This window comes from Vitis riparia, chromosome 19, assembly GCF_004353265.1.
Source record: "Vitis riparia cultivar Riparia Gloire de Montpellier isolate 1030 chromosome 19, EGFV_Vit.rip_1.0, whole genome shotgun sequence".
Classification (NCBI taxonomy): domain Eukaryota; kingdom Viridiplantae; phylum Streptophyta; class Magnoliopsida; order Vitales; family Vitaceae; genus Vitis; species Vitis riparia.
The window spans coordinates 11,961,932-11,975,569 of NC_048449.1; positions in this window are offsets into that span (position 1 = coordinate 11,961,932).

The following is a 13,638-nucleotide window of genomic DNA, read 5'->3' on the forward strand; positions in this document are numbered from 1 at the left end:
GAGAAAGCACAAATCTTAGTGCACAAAAATTTGATTTCAATCATTCACAAAAATTTAATTTTATTCATGGTAAAACATTATAATAGTAAAATAACAAATTGAGAAGAACTTCCTAAGAAAATATAATCAAAGGAAAACAAGGTAATCAAAAGACTCGTAGAATTTTTTACTTCCATTTTCTAAGTAACTAAATAGAAATGTGGAAAGGCTCCAACTATGGATGTAAAGAGTCATTATTAATAAGAAAGGGGTGAGAATTGGAATCATGAAAAGAGTAGAAGAAGACTGCTTGGACTATGGAGAGTGAAGGAGAAAGAAAATGCTTGTTGAAAGGGAAAGAGTGGGTTATTAAGTAACACTTATGGTTATTTTAGGTATATTTGAAAATTTTAAAAGTATTTTTAAAATAATCACCTCTCAAGTGATTTTTTTTTTCTTTTAAAGGTTTTTAAAAGTCTTTTTGAAAATCTTGCCAAACATCTATTTCAGCCAAAAACCTCTTTAATTATTAAAAATGTTTAGACATTCTTCTTAAAAATACTACTAAACAAGTTCTTATAGGATTTATTTATTATCATATGTTCTTAGTCTTTAACCAAGGATATGTCCATAGTTATAATAAAAGCAAGGATACAATTTATTCTAACTATCTTCAACCCTATTTCTTTAAATATTTACTAAATGTCTTTATTATTGTTGATGACTAACCATTAAGAATGGAATACTATGATTTCACCCCTACTCCAACTCTCTTTTCTACAAAAGGAAAAGTATTTTTTTTTGGGGAATACGTATGGAAAGGTAATGGCATAGATGAAGTTGTACATGGAGATTGATGGAAGTGATAGAAGCAGGATCATGATAGGGTTCTAAAGCCAAAGAGGATGGGTTGGCGATGGTGGGTCTTAAGAGAAGAGATGGAGAAGTTGGGAATTGAGGTTAGATTTAAGGTTAAGGTTAGGGCTAGGGTTTCATCAATGGATGGTGATGAAGATGAGATATGGACATCCCTTGCAAAATCTACCAATATGATCAGTTTCTACTATATAATCAATTGAAATTTGAATCAAATCTCCTTCTCAAACAATGACAATATGATTTACATAGTTTTTTATAATGATTTCTTTTCTCTCAATGAAATTGTAGATCAATTCTATGTTTACAACCCCGAATAAAGGATCCTTAGGATCTCTCAATCTTTAGTTTCTATTTCTATTTAGTTCTATTAGATTAGGGAATAAAGGATCCCTAAGGTCCTTTAATCTTTAATTTCTATTTAGTTTCCTATATAAATAAGAAGAGCATAAGGGAAAAATGGACAAATAATCTCAATAAGAAAAATTTGTTCTCTCAATTTGCATCTTCTCCTTGAGTCATAAGAATTGGTATCAAACATGGTTTGGCACCAATCATGGTGGAAGGGACTAGAGCGTAAGAACAACATAGACTTAAAATACTATAACAGTTGAAGAATCATTGGATAAACAAGCAACTACTATTAGAACTATCAAAGATGGTTGCAACCATAAACTGAAATTCAAACACATAATTCAAGAATAGAGAAGTCAAGTAATGGGTATGTGTTTCAATCAATAAAAGCATGATAGACCATCACTCATATGTTATAAACCCCATTCAAACCAGGTTTTTCAAACTGAATTTTCCAAATTTTGAAGGTGAGAATTGGGAATCAAGAAAAGGTTGGATTAGCTTCCTTACATTTAAAACGAAGGGCCTTAGAAAGGTTTCAAGGGTACGAGGCTAGTAACAAAGAAATCAATTGGGCACAATTTTATATAGATGTTGTTTCTAGGTTTAGCCCTAGTGTTTATGATAGCCTTATGGAGCAAATAACCAAATTGAAATAGGTTTCTACAGTTAGGACATACCAAAATTAGTTTAAAGTATTGATGATCAAAACTAGAGGGTTATCAAAGAAATGTTTTGTCTAGTGTTTCATTAGTAGCTTGAAAGAGGCAATTAAAAATCAAGTCACCATGTTTCAACCAATCACACTAGCCCAAACCATTGAGTTAGTCTTGTTGCAAAAATGAATAATGGAGGTAATTCTCAAGGTATTCAAGGACTCAAATGAAAGTGGGGGGGAGTACAATGAACTTTACAAGAATCATAATAACAAATTACCACCCCTTAAGAAGATTTAAGCCGTAGAAGTGCAAGAGAGATGAAAAAAAAAAGTTTTGTTATTATTGTGATGAGAACTATGAGTTTGGCTATAAATATAAAATGAGACAAATTTTTTCTATTAAATGGTCTTAAAAGTGAAGGAAAAGCAACATCTGAAGTTAAAAATGATATCAAGAGGATGATCTTGTGGTTTTAATCAATGCAATATTTGGTTCAACGTCTCATCAAACCATGAGAATCCATGGCAGCATAAAAAAGAAGGTCGTCTCTATACTAATTGATTTAGGAAGCACCCATAACTTTCTTGATCTCGTAGTGGCCAAAAGAACAAGACGCTTAATACAAACTACCAATCCCATGACGGTGGTAGTAACAAATGGAACTAGAATTACTAGTGATGCAATTTGTAGGCAATGTTAGGATAGAACCCTTAAAAGCATGACATAATGTAATAAATTTGGAATTCATTATTTATTTAATGATGTTTCAGTTTCAGTTTTATCTATCCTTATTCCATGTATTATACTTTACAAGCATTTTTGTCTACATCTTTTGCATTGTATGTGACTTAGGTGCATTAGGAGTTGTACAAAAGATCTAAGTCATCAGTTCCTTGCAAGTAGATGACTTATTCACAACCAATTCATGGGTCTAGGCAACCCATTAGAGGTTGTAGTGCACCACTTCCTAATTGGAGGGATGGTTGGTCTTGGCTATTGGGATGGGCTTCCTATGATGAGTGCACTAGTATATATGAATGCACATTAGATAGGACCTATGGTGAGTTATGACTTAAGGTTATCAAGTAGTCATGATTTTACCAAGTTGTTTCATTATGTTGTTTCTCAACCTTGAGAGAATATTAAGCTTGTGTTGAAGTTAGTAGTGGCTTTGACCTACGGGTGAGATAGGAAGATGATCATATATATTCCTTATGGATTGGATCACTATTGATGGATGTTGGTAGCAATAAGTATTCTCAATAGAGGGCACCATGATATTTCTTGGGATTAAGATAGTGTGTCCCCTTAGGTGATCTTAAGAAGGTGTAGTCATGGAAACCATGGTCATAGTAGTTCCTTAGATGGAACTTAGCATAGGCTCCTTGAGAGCTAAGATATGTCAATTTAACACACAATAGAAGGATTTGTAGCTCAAGAATAGTAAAGGTAGTCTTAAAAGAATGATGGCTTTCACCTTGTTAGACTACAAACATCAATTCATGAGGAGACTGAACACAATAGATAGCAGGTCATGGACCCGAGCACTTGGTGTCTCATTGTTATTTACATAGGATATTAGGGTTCAATTGATTCTCTATAGTGGGATGTTGAATCAAATTTAGAATTGGATTATGAGGGAACCGGTATTCTTATGGGTCTTAGTGGTCCCCGCTTTGAGTTCGTATATCTTGTTGGCATGAATTATGAAGGTCGGATTGGCTTTAGGTTCACTTTTGTACATAAGGACTTTTGGTAATTACACAAGGTTGCACAAAGGTAAGTGAACAAGGTTTTTGAATTGGGCTAATTGATTAATTAGTAGGCCCTATTGGGTTAACTAATCAATTAAGACCCCCTTTTAGGCTAGATTAAGCGACCCAAGCTCTTAGTGGACTCAAGTCACGAAAGCCTATAAATACCACTTTAGGGGTTAGGCTTCCCATTGCTTTTTTCTAAAGATCCATCTTCCATCTCCACAAAGAGAGATTCATAGCCTCTACTCTTCCTTCTATCCCCACCAGAAGTGTGTGAAAATCAAGTTTCGAGTTATCGGGTGGAAAACTTTGGGTTTACGAGACTTCTATGATTTTGTTCTTCATCTTCACCATGTGGATTTTATTTGAGAACATCTAAATCTAAGGTATGGCTTTCGTTAACACTTTCTGAATCCCTTTAAAGCTTAAAAATGCTATTTTTCCATTGTGCATAGGATTTAGAAAGCCTAGGATAGTTATGCATGGTCCTAACCTGATCCGAGCTTAGGAAACGGAGAGATCCGAGTTTTTCCCATTAGGTAATTGACATGGAACATGCAAGGGAAGAAATTTTAGACATATTTGAGGCTCATACCTTTGAGTGAGTGCGATATGGTATTGGGAATTAAATGGCTAGCTGAATTGGGACTCATATTAGGGGATTTCAAGAATTTAAAAATGGAATTTATGGTTGATGGAAGGAAATTCATGTTGAGAGGTACAACTATAGGTTCCAAGAAGTTAGTTTCAACAAATCAAATTCAAAAAGATTTAAAGCATATGTCTCAAGCATCTACAATTCAAATTTTCACTATACAATGGAATGAGGAAAATAAAGTTGAAAATGAATAACATGGCAACTATCCAACTCATTTCCAAAAAATGTAACATGGAAAGATGCTTACAAGATTCAACAAAAGTTTCCATAGTTTCAACCTTGAGGACAAGGCTTCTTTTGATTAGTTTCTATTTTTGCTTAGTTTCTATTTCTATTTAGTTTCTATTTAAATGGGGAATAAAGTATCCCTAAGATCCCTCAATCTTTAGTTTCTATTTCTATTTAGTTTCCTTTATAAAATAAGGAAAGTGTAATGGATAAAAACATGAAAAAATAATCTCAATAAGAAAAATTTGTTCTCTCAATTTTGCATTTTTTCCTCATATATATCATAAAATTCTACATGTGGATTTTTTCTTTCTGAAGCTCTATATGATACAAAATCAATTCTCTTTTACTCCAATTCCAAGTATGTATTTACTGAAATGAGTATGCTTTGACTCTCAATGAACACAATTTCTCAATTTTTCTTCCTACCTAATTGGAAATAACATAAGGCGATTAAATGTGCTTTGAGATTGATTGTGGTTTTGCAAGCATTTCATCTATAATTCATTTATACAAAACTAGGTATAGTACAAGACCTCCTAAACAAAGTTTCTAGCATTAATGAATTGAAAAGAAGCTGGGTAAAACAAGTTTCTACTCACTATGCCAAACATTCCTTTAGATGTATTGAATGGTAGAGGATTATTCTTTATTATTATTATTATTATTATTATTCTTTTCCCTTTTAATGGTTTGTAGTAGATTCAAATGGCATTATAGAAGTAGAATTTCCTAATTTAATTTGTTGGACAAATTTGCTTTCGTTTTGCTATATTTTGTGTTTTGAATACATAGAAATCGAAATATAATAAGATAACAATTATAATGTGTTTTTAAGGGGATTTTTTTTTATCTTCTATAAATAGTAAAAGAAAAAACCAACACCTACAACTATAATAATATAGACATTTGCAATTTTTTAAAGTGTCTTTGTTAGGACATTGGGTTTTATTTGTATATTGGTAATTTTGTTCCAATTTATTTTTTGCCTTAGAAATCTTTTTAGATAGTGGCTTACTCTCCATTGAAGATCAAGGATTGCTACTTGTCTAACCGGAAAGTCACAGGCATGTTTAAAAGGTTTGACTTCTGACAAATTAGGGTTCTAAAGGGTATAAAAAGGAGCGTTATTCTTTTTCTAGAATAAAATTGATTTTTATTTAACTTTCTCAAAAAGGCAAGATTGCTCGAGCGGGGAATAGACTTAGGCTCTGGGACTGCTCGAGCGCTTGAGGTGCTCAAGAGATGGTTAAGTGTGCTCGACCTTGAGCTCTCAAATGTTCATGCCAATTCTGCCAAAGATTAGCATAATATTTTTGAAGATTTCATGCAAATCCTATATGGAAACCTTAAGATACCAACTCTTTTAAGCCTCTAAGCCTATATATACCCCATTATGACCATTCTAAGGTTAGAAGATTGATTTATTATTGCTACTGAAAGAGAGTCTCCTGGAAAGAAAGCCTAATGAGCCACACAATTCCTAATCTCTCATTTGAAGGATTCATTCTCTAGTCTAGGGTTGGAAACTTGCATCCCTTCAATAAGGCTAAAGAGTATTCAGTGGAGCAATTAGAGATTGTTGTATCATATACGTGGATGAAGTTGTAGGTATTGGAGGGTAAGCCTTTAGGATAAAACAACCAAGTAAATTTGTGTAACTTGATCTTATATAGTGGATTTTTTATTAGTTGTCTTAGACCTTGTGGTTTTTTATCTCCACAATAGTGTGGGGATTTTCCATGTAAAAATCATTGTGTCCATTGCTATATCTTGTGATTATCATGATTGTTTAGATTATGTTTATCTCTAATATTATCTTACAGGGTAAAAATTGAGTATAACATATAATCTTTAATTTAGAATTCTTTTAATTACACCCATTCACCTCTCTCCTCTCTTTAGGTGTTACCATACTAGACTTGGCTTTTTTTAGTCTCAAATTCTACGTTAGCATTTTTTTTACTCAAGTTTTAAATGGAAAAAGTTATAAACCCGAGATAACTTGTTAAATAATAGATAAATAATAAAGGACTCATGTTAGAGTATAAATAACTAATCTGTTCTAGGTTTAATATAGCTCCAATGTCAAATATGAATACTTAATTATTTATTATATTTTGAAAATAAATAAGTATTTTTTTTATATAAAAAATAAAACTACTTTTCTATAACAACACAGCGCCCCAATGCATATAGTTGGTAACAAGTTGGAGAAAGAAAATAATGTGGAGAAATAAAACAATTGTGTAGAAAGAAAACAACTTCGAGAGAAAGAAAATGACTAACAGAAAAGGAAATAGAGAAATTATAGAAGGTAAGATAATTACACTTATTTTCATAAAAATAATGTATTTTTGAAAAATAGAAAATTTCATTCATATTCTCTTTTTCACTTATTTTAAAAATAAAATTTAAAATTAATATTTGTCAAATGCAAATATTAATAATTATAAAATTAATATTTATGAAATATATAAGATTAAGATTGAGATATAAACTTTTTATAATCTAAACTATTATTTTCATTTTAAATGAGAAAGGTCGATGTGATATGATAAAATTTGTACACATAATTTAAGTTATCTCTATTCATATAGAATTATATATAGGTATAGATTCATTTCAAAATTCAAATAATTATTTGAAATTTACATTTAAATTTTATTTTTAAATTTAAGAATTAATTATTTTGTAATTAGAGTAATTGTCATAAAATTGAAGCTTATATATATATAAATGCCTCCACTTCCATACCTATCATAAAATTGAAGCCTACTTTTTCTTTTTCTTTTTTTCTTTTGTGTGTTTATAAATGTCTCCAATTCCATATCTAGTTGTGATATATTTTTGTAGATGATAGTGATTGAAGTATAATTTTTTTTTTAATTTTATAAGAATTAAAAATCTTATCTAAATATGATTATTATTTTAGTTTTCTAAAAGTTCAGAGTATTACAAAGAATCCCTCCATACATATCTAATTAAAAAAAACACAAAGAAAGACAACAATAAATGAAAATTATTATTCATCTGTTATGTCAGTGCAAAATATGAAAGAGAAGACAGAAGCGTGCGTCTTCACTGTGACTGGGGATCAAATTCTCTTTGAGATTGATATAAATTATTTATAGCTTCATTGTTCGTGGAGAGTTGATTCAGTAGTGTCTTCCATTTGAAGACATACAGAAATGGTTAGAATTATCTATTCATTTCAAGAGATAACTTGCATCTATGACCCTCATACTCCCATGAACTTTGATCCTATAAACATAGTGGGCATGGATTATTTATAAAATATGGATGAAAAGAGAATAAAAAAAATATTTTCATGAGAAGTGTATTTTGGAAAAAATAATTCTCATTTGGTACATTAGAAAAGTGCCTACCTCACATTATCCAACAATGTCGTTATATGTGGACATGTGTCATCATCCATATTAGCCCAACTCACATGAGAATGGTACATCATTCAACCAACAAAGGTACTTTAAGCTCAAAACAATGGTACATTATAATCAAAACAATGTTACTTTAATATCAAAATACATGTAATGACATTTTCGGGTAATGTGAGGTAAATACTATTTTAATACATTAAATAAGAATTATTTTCCCAAAAATGTACTCCCCATGAAAATGACTTTTGTGGGGTTTTTTTTTTTTAATTTATATTTTGTAAATAGTACATGTTTACATAATTCCCTCATAAATATAATATAATCATCTATACCTGATAATTAAGGAAATCGAAAATATTTACATACTAAGCAAGGATAATGGAAATTAAAGTGTATGTCAAAAGAGAAGAAAAATATTAAAGATAAATTAAAACTCTAAAAAACAAGCCTTCATCTGCACATATAGGCCAACATCTTAGGAGGTATTCAATTAAATAATAATAATAATAATAATAATAATAATAATGATTAAAAAATGGAAAAAATTATGGTTTTTTAAGTGTTTTCAATAATAGAATTATAAACCCCTTAAACTTTAAAATCATTTCTTTAAACCACTTTATTCATTTAGCAACAAGGACTTTATTAATCACTAAGATAAAAAATAATGATTTATAATTTTTATTATAATTTTTTTTATAATAAAACGTAACTTCTTTTAAATTAAAACCATTTATTATTAAAAAATTTATTTTAATTCATCTATGAGATTCTTTAAACGAAATCTTTTAGAATTTTTTTATTTTTTTATTTCATATTTAAAGATAAAAAAATTATTCTGAAATAATTTTATTCATTATACAATTTATCTTTCTTTTCTAAATCAGAATTTTTGTCATGTCCATTCATATAATAAAATTAAAATTATAAATAAAAATATTTTAATTGACAGCACCATGGAATCTCTCCATGCACACTCATGCAGCCATCAGTTCCCACGGCAACCACGTGTCTTCCAACAAATATATTCCCTTTCTTTGGCTCTCCACGTGTTTGTGTTCTATTTTTACTTATTTATTTTATCTTGATTAGTAGTTCACAAAACAAGCATGACAAGGATATGAGTAGATATGTCATGGCTATGATCACTTCTAACACTAAACCCTCTTAAACCAATTGAGGTATGAAAGCAGTATGCAAGTCTAAATAATGGTGAAATAATAAAAACAAAGAAGAATACATGTAAGATGTATATATAACTATAAATAAGGATTCGAAATGGAGGGAAAAATCATCGAGAAGGGTGAACCATGGGTGATAAGCCACTTTAAGGTTCATTCTTTGGATAAATATTAAAAGTTAAAGAGTATAAAAAGTCTACGTATGTGTTTTTTTTTTTTCACTTTTAAGTTAAATATATTCTTATTGTTATAAATGAAGTAATGAATGCCACCACATTTATTATATTAAATGTTCATTAAAAGCATATAAAAATGTTTCTTATGTAAACTGCATCCCAAGCAAAAAAAGAAATTATCTTTCTCTCTTATTCTTTCTTTTTCTTATTCTCCATATCTTTCATTCTTTCGACTTTCTTAATTCTCTTTTATGATTCCTTCCTCTCCATTATATATTATTATCAAAATAATAAACAGTTGTTCTCTACTTTTATTTGCGTTGCATTTATTCTCATTTTAAAACATGTTATTAACACGAATTGCTCTGAAGGTAATTCTCGTATCTTAAACTTGAAGTTATTTATATAGAATAAAATTTTACATATTTATATTGCTATTGTTAAATTCATTTAATTTGTGTTATATATTATTAAAAGCTATAAGCAAATTATTTGATTTTGATTATAATAAAAAGTTATACCAATGCTAGTAATTTATAACTAATTCTACTAATATTGTTTCGTCATATATCTAAAGTTATTTAACAATGTCAAGTCTCACAAAACTTGAATTTGTGGCACATGACATTTCGGGAAAAAACTATCTATCTTGGATCCTTAATGCTGAAATACATCTTGATGCAATGAATCTTGGAGCTACGATTAAAGAAGGAAATCTAGCATCCTTGTAGGATCACGCAAAAGCGTTGATTTTCCTTCGCCATCATCTCTATAAAGGTTTTTCAAATGAGTATCTTATGGTAAAGGACACTTTTACTCTATAGAGTAATTTGAAAGAAAGATATGATCACCAGAAAATTGTGATTCTCCCAAAAACTTGATATGACTGGATGTTCTTGAGGTTGTAGGATTTTAAAACTATTAGTGAACATAACTCTGCACTTTTCAAAATCAACTCTCAATTAAAGCTGTGTGGAGAAAAAAAAATTACAGAAGAAGACATGTTAGAAAAAACTTTACTACATTTCATGCCTCGAATGTGCTCTTACAACGGTAATACCAAGAGTGTAGATTTACAAAATACTCTAAATTAATATCATGTCTTCTTGTTGCTGAACAAAATAATGAGCTTTTGATGAGAAATCACTAGTCTCATCCAATTGGATCTGAACCATTCCCTGGAGTGAATGCAATATCGTCCCAAACTCGTGGATGTGGACAAGGATGAGGAAATGATCGTGGTTGTGGAAAGAATCCCCAATATAATGGTTATTATGGTAATAATTCTTCAAATTCTCATAAAAGGAAAGCTTCATTGCATCAAAAGTTGAATAATACTGAAGTAAAACAAGAAAATGGGAAGTGTTTACAAAATAAACCTCCAAAGAACCATGGGAATAATTGTTATAAATGTGGTATAAAGGGCCATTGGTCGCGTACCTATCATACACTCAAACATTTGGTCAAATTTTATCAAGCATCAATAAAAGCAAAAGGAAAAGAGATAGGGATGAACTTTACCAATGGTGATGGATTGGACCTAACCTACTATGACATTGATTTGTTTGGAGGTTCTAGTGAAAAAACAGACCATTTAATACATGATGAGAATTCTAACATTGATTGGTGTTACTTTATATATCAAATAATATATTATTATGTCTTATATTTTTATCTGATTATTACATTTTCTTTTATATTTTTATTTATAATATGTCTTGCTTTTTAATATTAGTTGGATCTAAAATCCACGTGTTATTTAGTCTCAAGATGAATGAGGATGATGTATGTCTCGTAGATTGTGAAACCACACATACAATTCTTCGAGATTAAAGATATTTCCTTGAATAGACATTGATAAAAGTTAATCTAAGTACCATATTTGGTACTACAAACTTAGTTGAAGGCTATGGAAAAGGAAACATAATGTTGCCAAATGGAACTAGATTTCATATAAATGATGCTTTAGATTCTAGCAAATCCAGAAGAAATTTGCTCAGTTTTAAAGATATCCACTGAAATGTATATCATATTGAAACTATGAATGAAGATAATATAATTATCTTTACATTACTTCCATTATATCTGGCCAGAAGCTTATAATAGAAGAACTCTTGGCTTTCTCCTCTGGGTTGTATCATACAACTATAAAGCCTATTGAATCATATTTTTTCGTTAACTAGAAATTCAACGACCCAAAAGTTTTTGTCATTTGGCATGAAAGACTAGGTCACCCAAGGTTTTCAATGATGCATCAAATAATCGAACACTCACATGGGCATCCACTAAAGAACCAGAAGAGTCTTTTGCCCAATGAATACTCATGTGTTGCTTGCTCACAAGATAAATTGATAGTCACAACATATTTTACTAAAGTCATATTTGAGTCACCAATTTTTTTAGAAAGGATACATGGGAACATATGTGGGCCTATCCATCCACATGTGGACCAATTCATTATTTTATGATCTTAATAGATTCTTCTACTAGGTGATCACATGTTTGTCTCCTTTTTAAATGTAATGTTGCCTTTGCTAGACTTCTTTCACAAATGATCAAATTATGAGCACAATTATGAGGTTATCAAATTAAGACAATACGTCTTGATAATGTTGGTGAATTTACTTCTCAAACATTCATTGACTACTGTCTATTGGTGGAGATAAATATTGAGCATCCTATTGCTTATACTCATACCCAAAATGGTTTAACAGAATCCTTCATCAAATGTCTCTAATTAATAGCTCAACCATTACTAATGAAAACCAAATTACCTACTTCTGCTTGGGGACATGCTATTATGCATGCTACAACTTTAGATCATATTCGACCTACAACTTACCATGAATACTTCTCTTCACAACTTTTACTTGGAAAACAACCAAATATTTCTCACTTACAAATTTTTGGTTGTGCAGTATATGTACCAATTGCACCTACACAATGCATTAAAATGGGTCTTCAATGAAGACTTGGGATTTATTTGGGTTTTAATTCTCCATCTATCATAAGATATTGTTAGAAAAACTAGGCTAATCCAACCTAAGGTAATCATCCTAGAGAGGAAGGGGGAGAATAGAGTGATGGTCTCTTTTTTCAAATTTAAATTATATGAATACAAGAGACACCTATATGTAAATATATAATAAAATAATATAAAGACAATTGCATATAAAGTAAAAGAGTAGGGAAGAGATAATGCAAACACAAGATTTTTATAGTGGTTCAACGTAACCTAACCTACGTCCACTCTCCTCTAGCTTCAATCCTAAGCTTGAAGTTCCATTATTTCAAGGCTTCTAAACCAAGCCTTCAAGTAATACAATTGGATTATAGTTCCAATCCAACATCTTAGACTTTTGGCTCCAAGCACCCTTTACAATCCTTAAAAGATACCCCACTCTTGAACAAACCCTCAAGTGATACCTTACACTTGAGAATCCCTAAATGATATCACACACTTAGACTTTTCTTCTCAAAAATTTACAAATGAAGATAGGATTGAAAGATGCACTAATGATATGCAAGTTTTAGAACAATGCCGCACTCAAAAGCACTCTCCCAAGGCTCAAATATATTCAAGAAAGGTTTTGGAAGGTTAAGCTCTTGAAACAATGAAGATTGAAACCTTTTTACAAAGAAAAACAATCAAACTAGCCGTTAAGGGTTTGACCGGTCGAGCTAGGGGTCAACTGATTGACTAGCCGTTAGTATTTAATGCTTAGCAGGTGACCGTTGGACCTTAACTGGACCTCGATCGGTTGAACAAGAGTTCTGAAAGAGAGAAAAGGTTTTTTCACCATTCAGCTGGTTGAGCTGAACAGGTCGACCAGCTCCTCATCCGGTTCAATCGGTTGAGTCGTTTTTGGCTCAACAACCATCATTTTCAACTTAAAATCTTTTAAACAAGTTTGGAAAACATTTGACACAAGGTTTTATTGTAAACATGAAATCATCCAATTTTAAAGGATTTAATACAAAATTACTTTTGCATGATTTTGGTGCATGAATTGATAATATAATGCATAAAAGACCTAGTGCACAAACAACCTTTGATTACTACTCAAAACATGCTATTTTGTAGCTTGTAATTGGCTCTTTTAAACACCCTTGAGTAGTAATTATTACCTTTTAACTCAATTGACATGTTAAGGACCCTTGCAATCGTTTCTAATCAAATTGTGTTAAGTTTGGGTGTTTTTGATAGCTTTTAGCTACACCAAAGCAATCCAAGAATGAGGGAGAGCTGTATATAGTTCATGGCAAAGCTTTTGGAAGCTCAAATTCATGAAGAACCAAGCTTTGGAGCTCCATAGCCCTTTGCCAAAGTCATTCAAAGTATGCAAGGAAAGAACAATGGAGAAGAGGA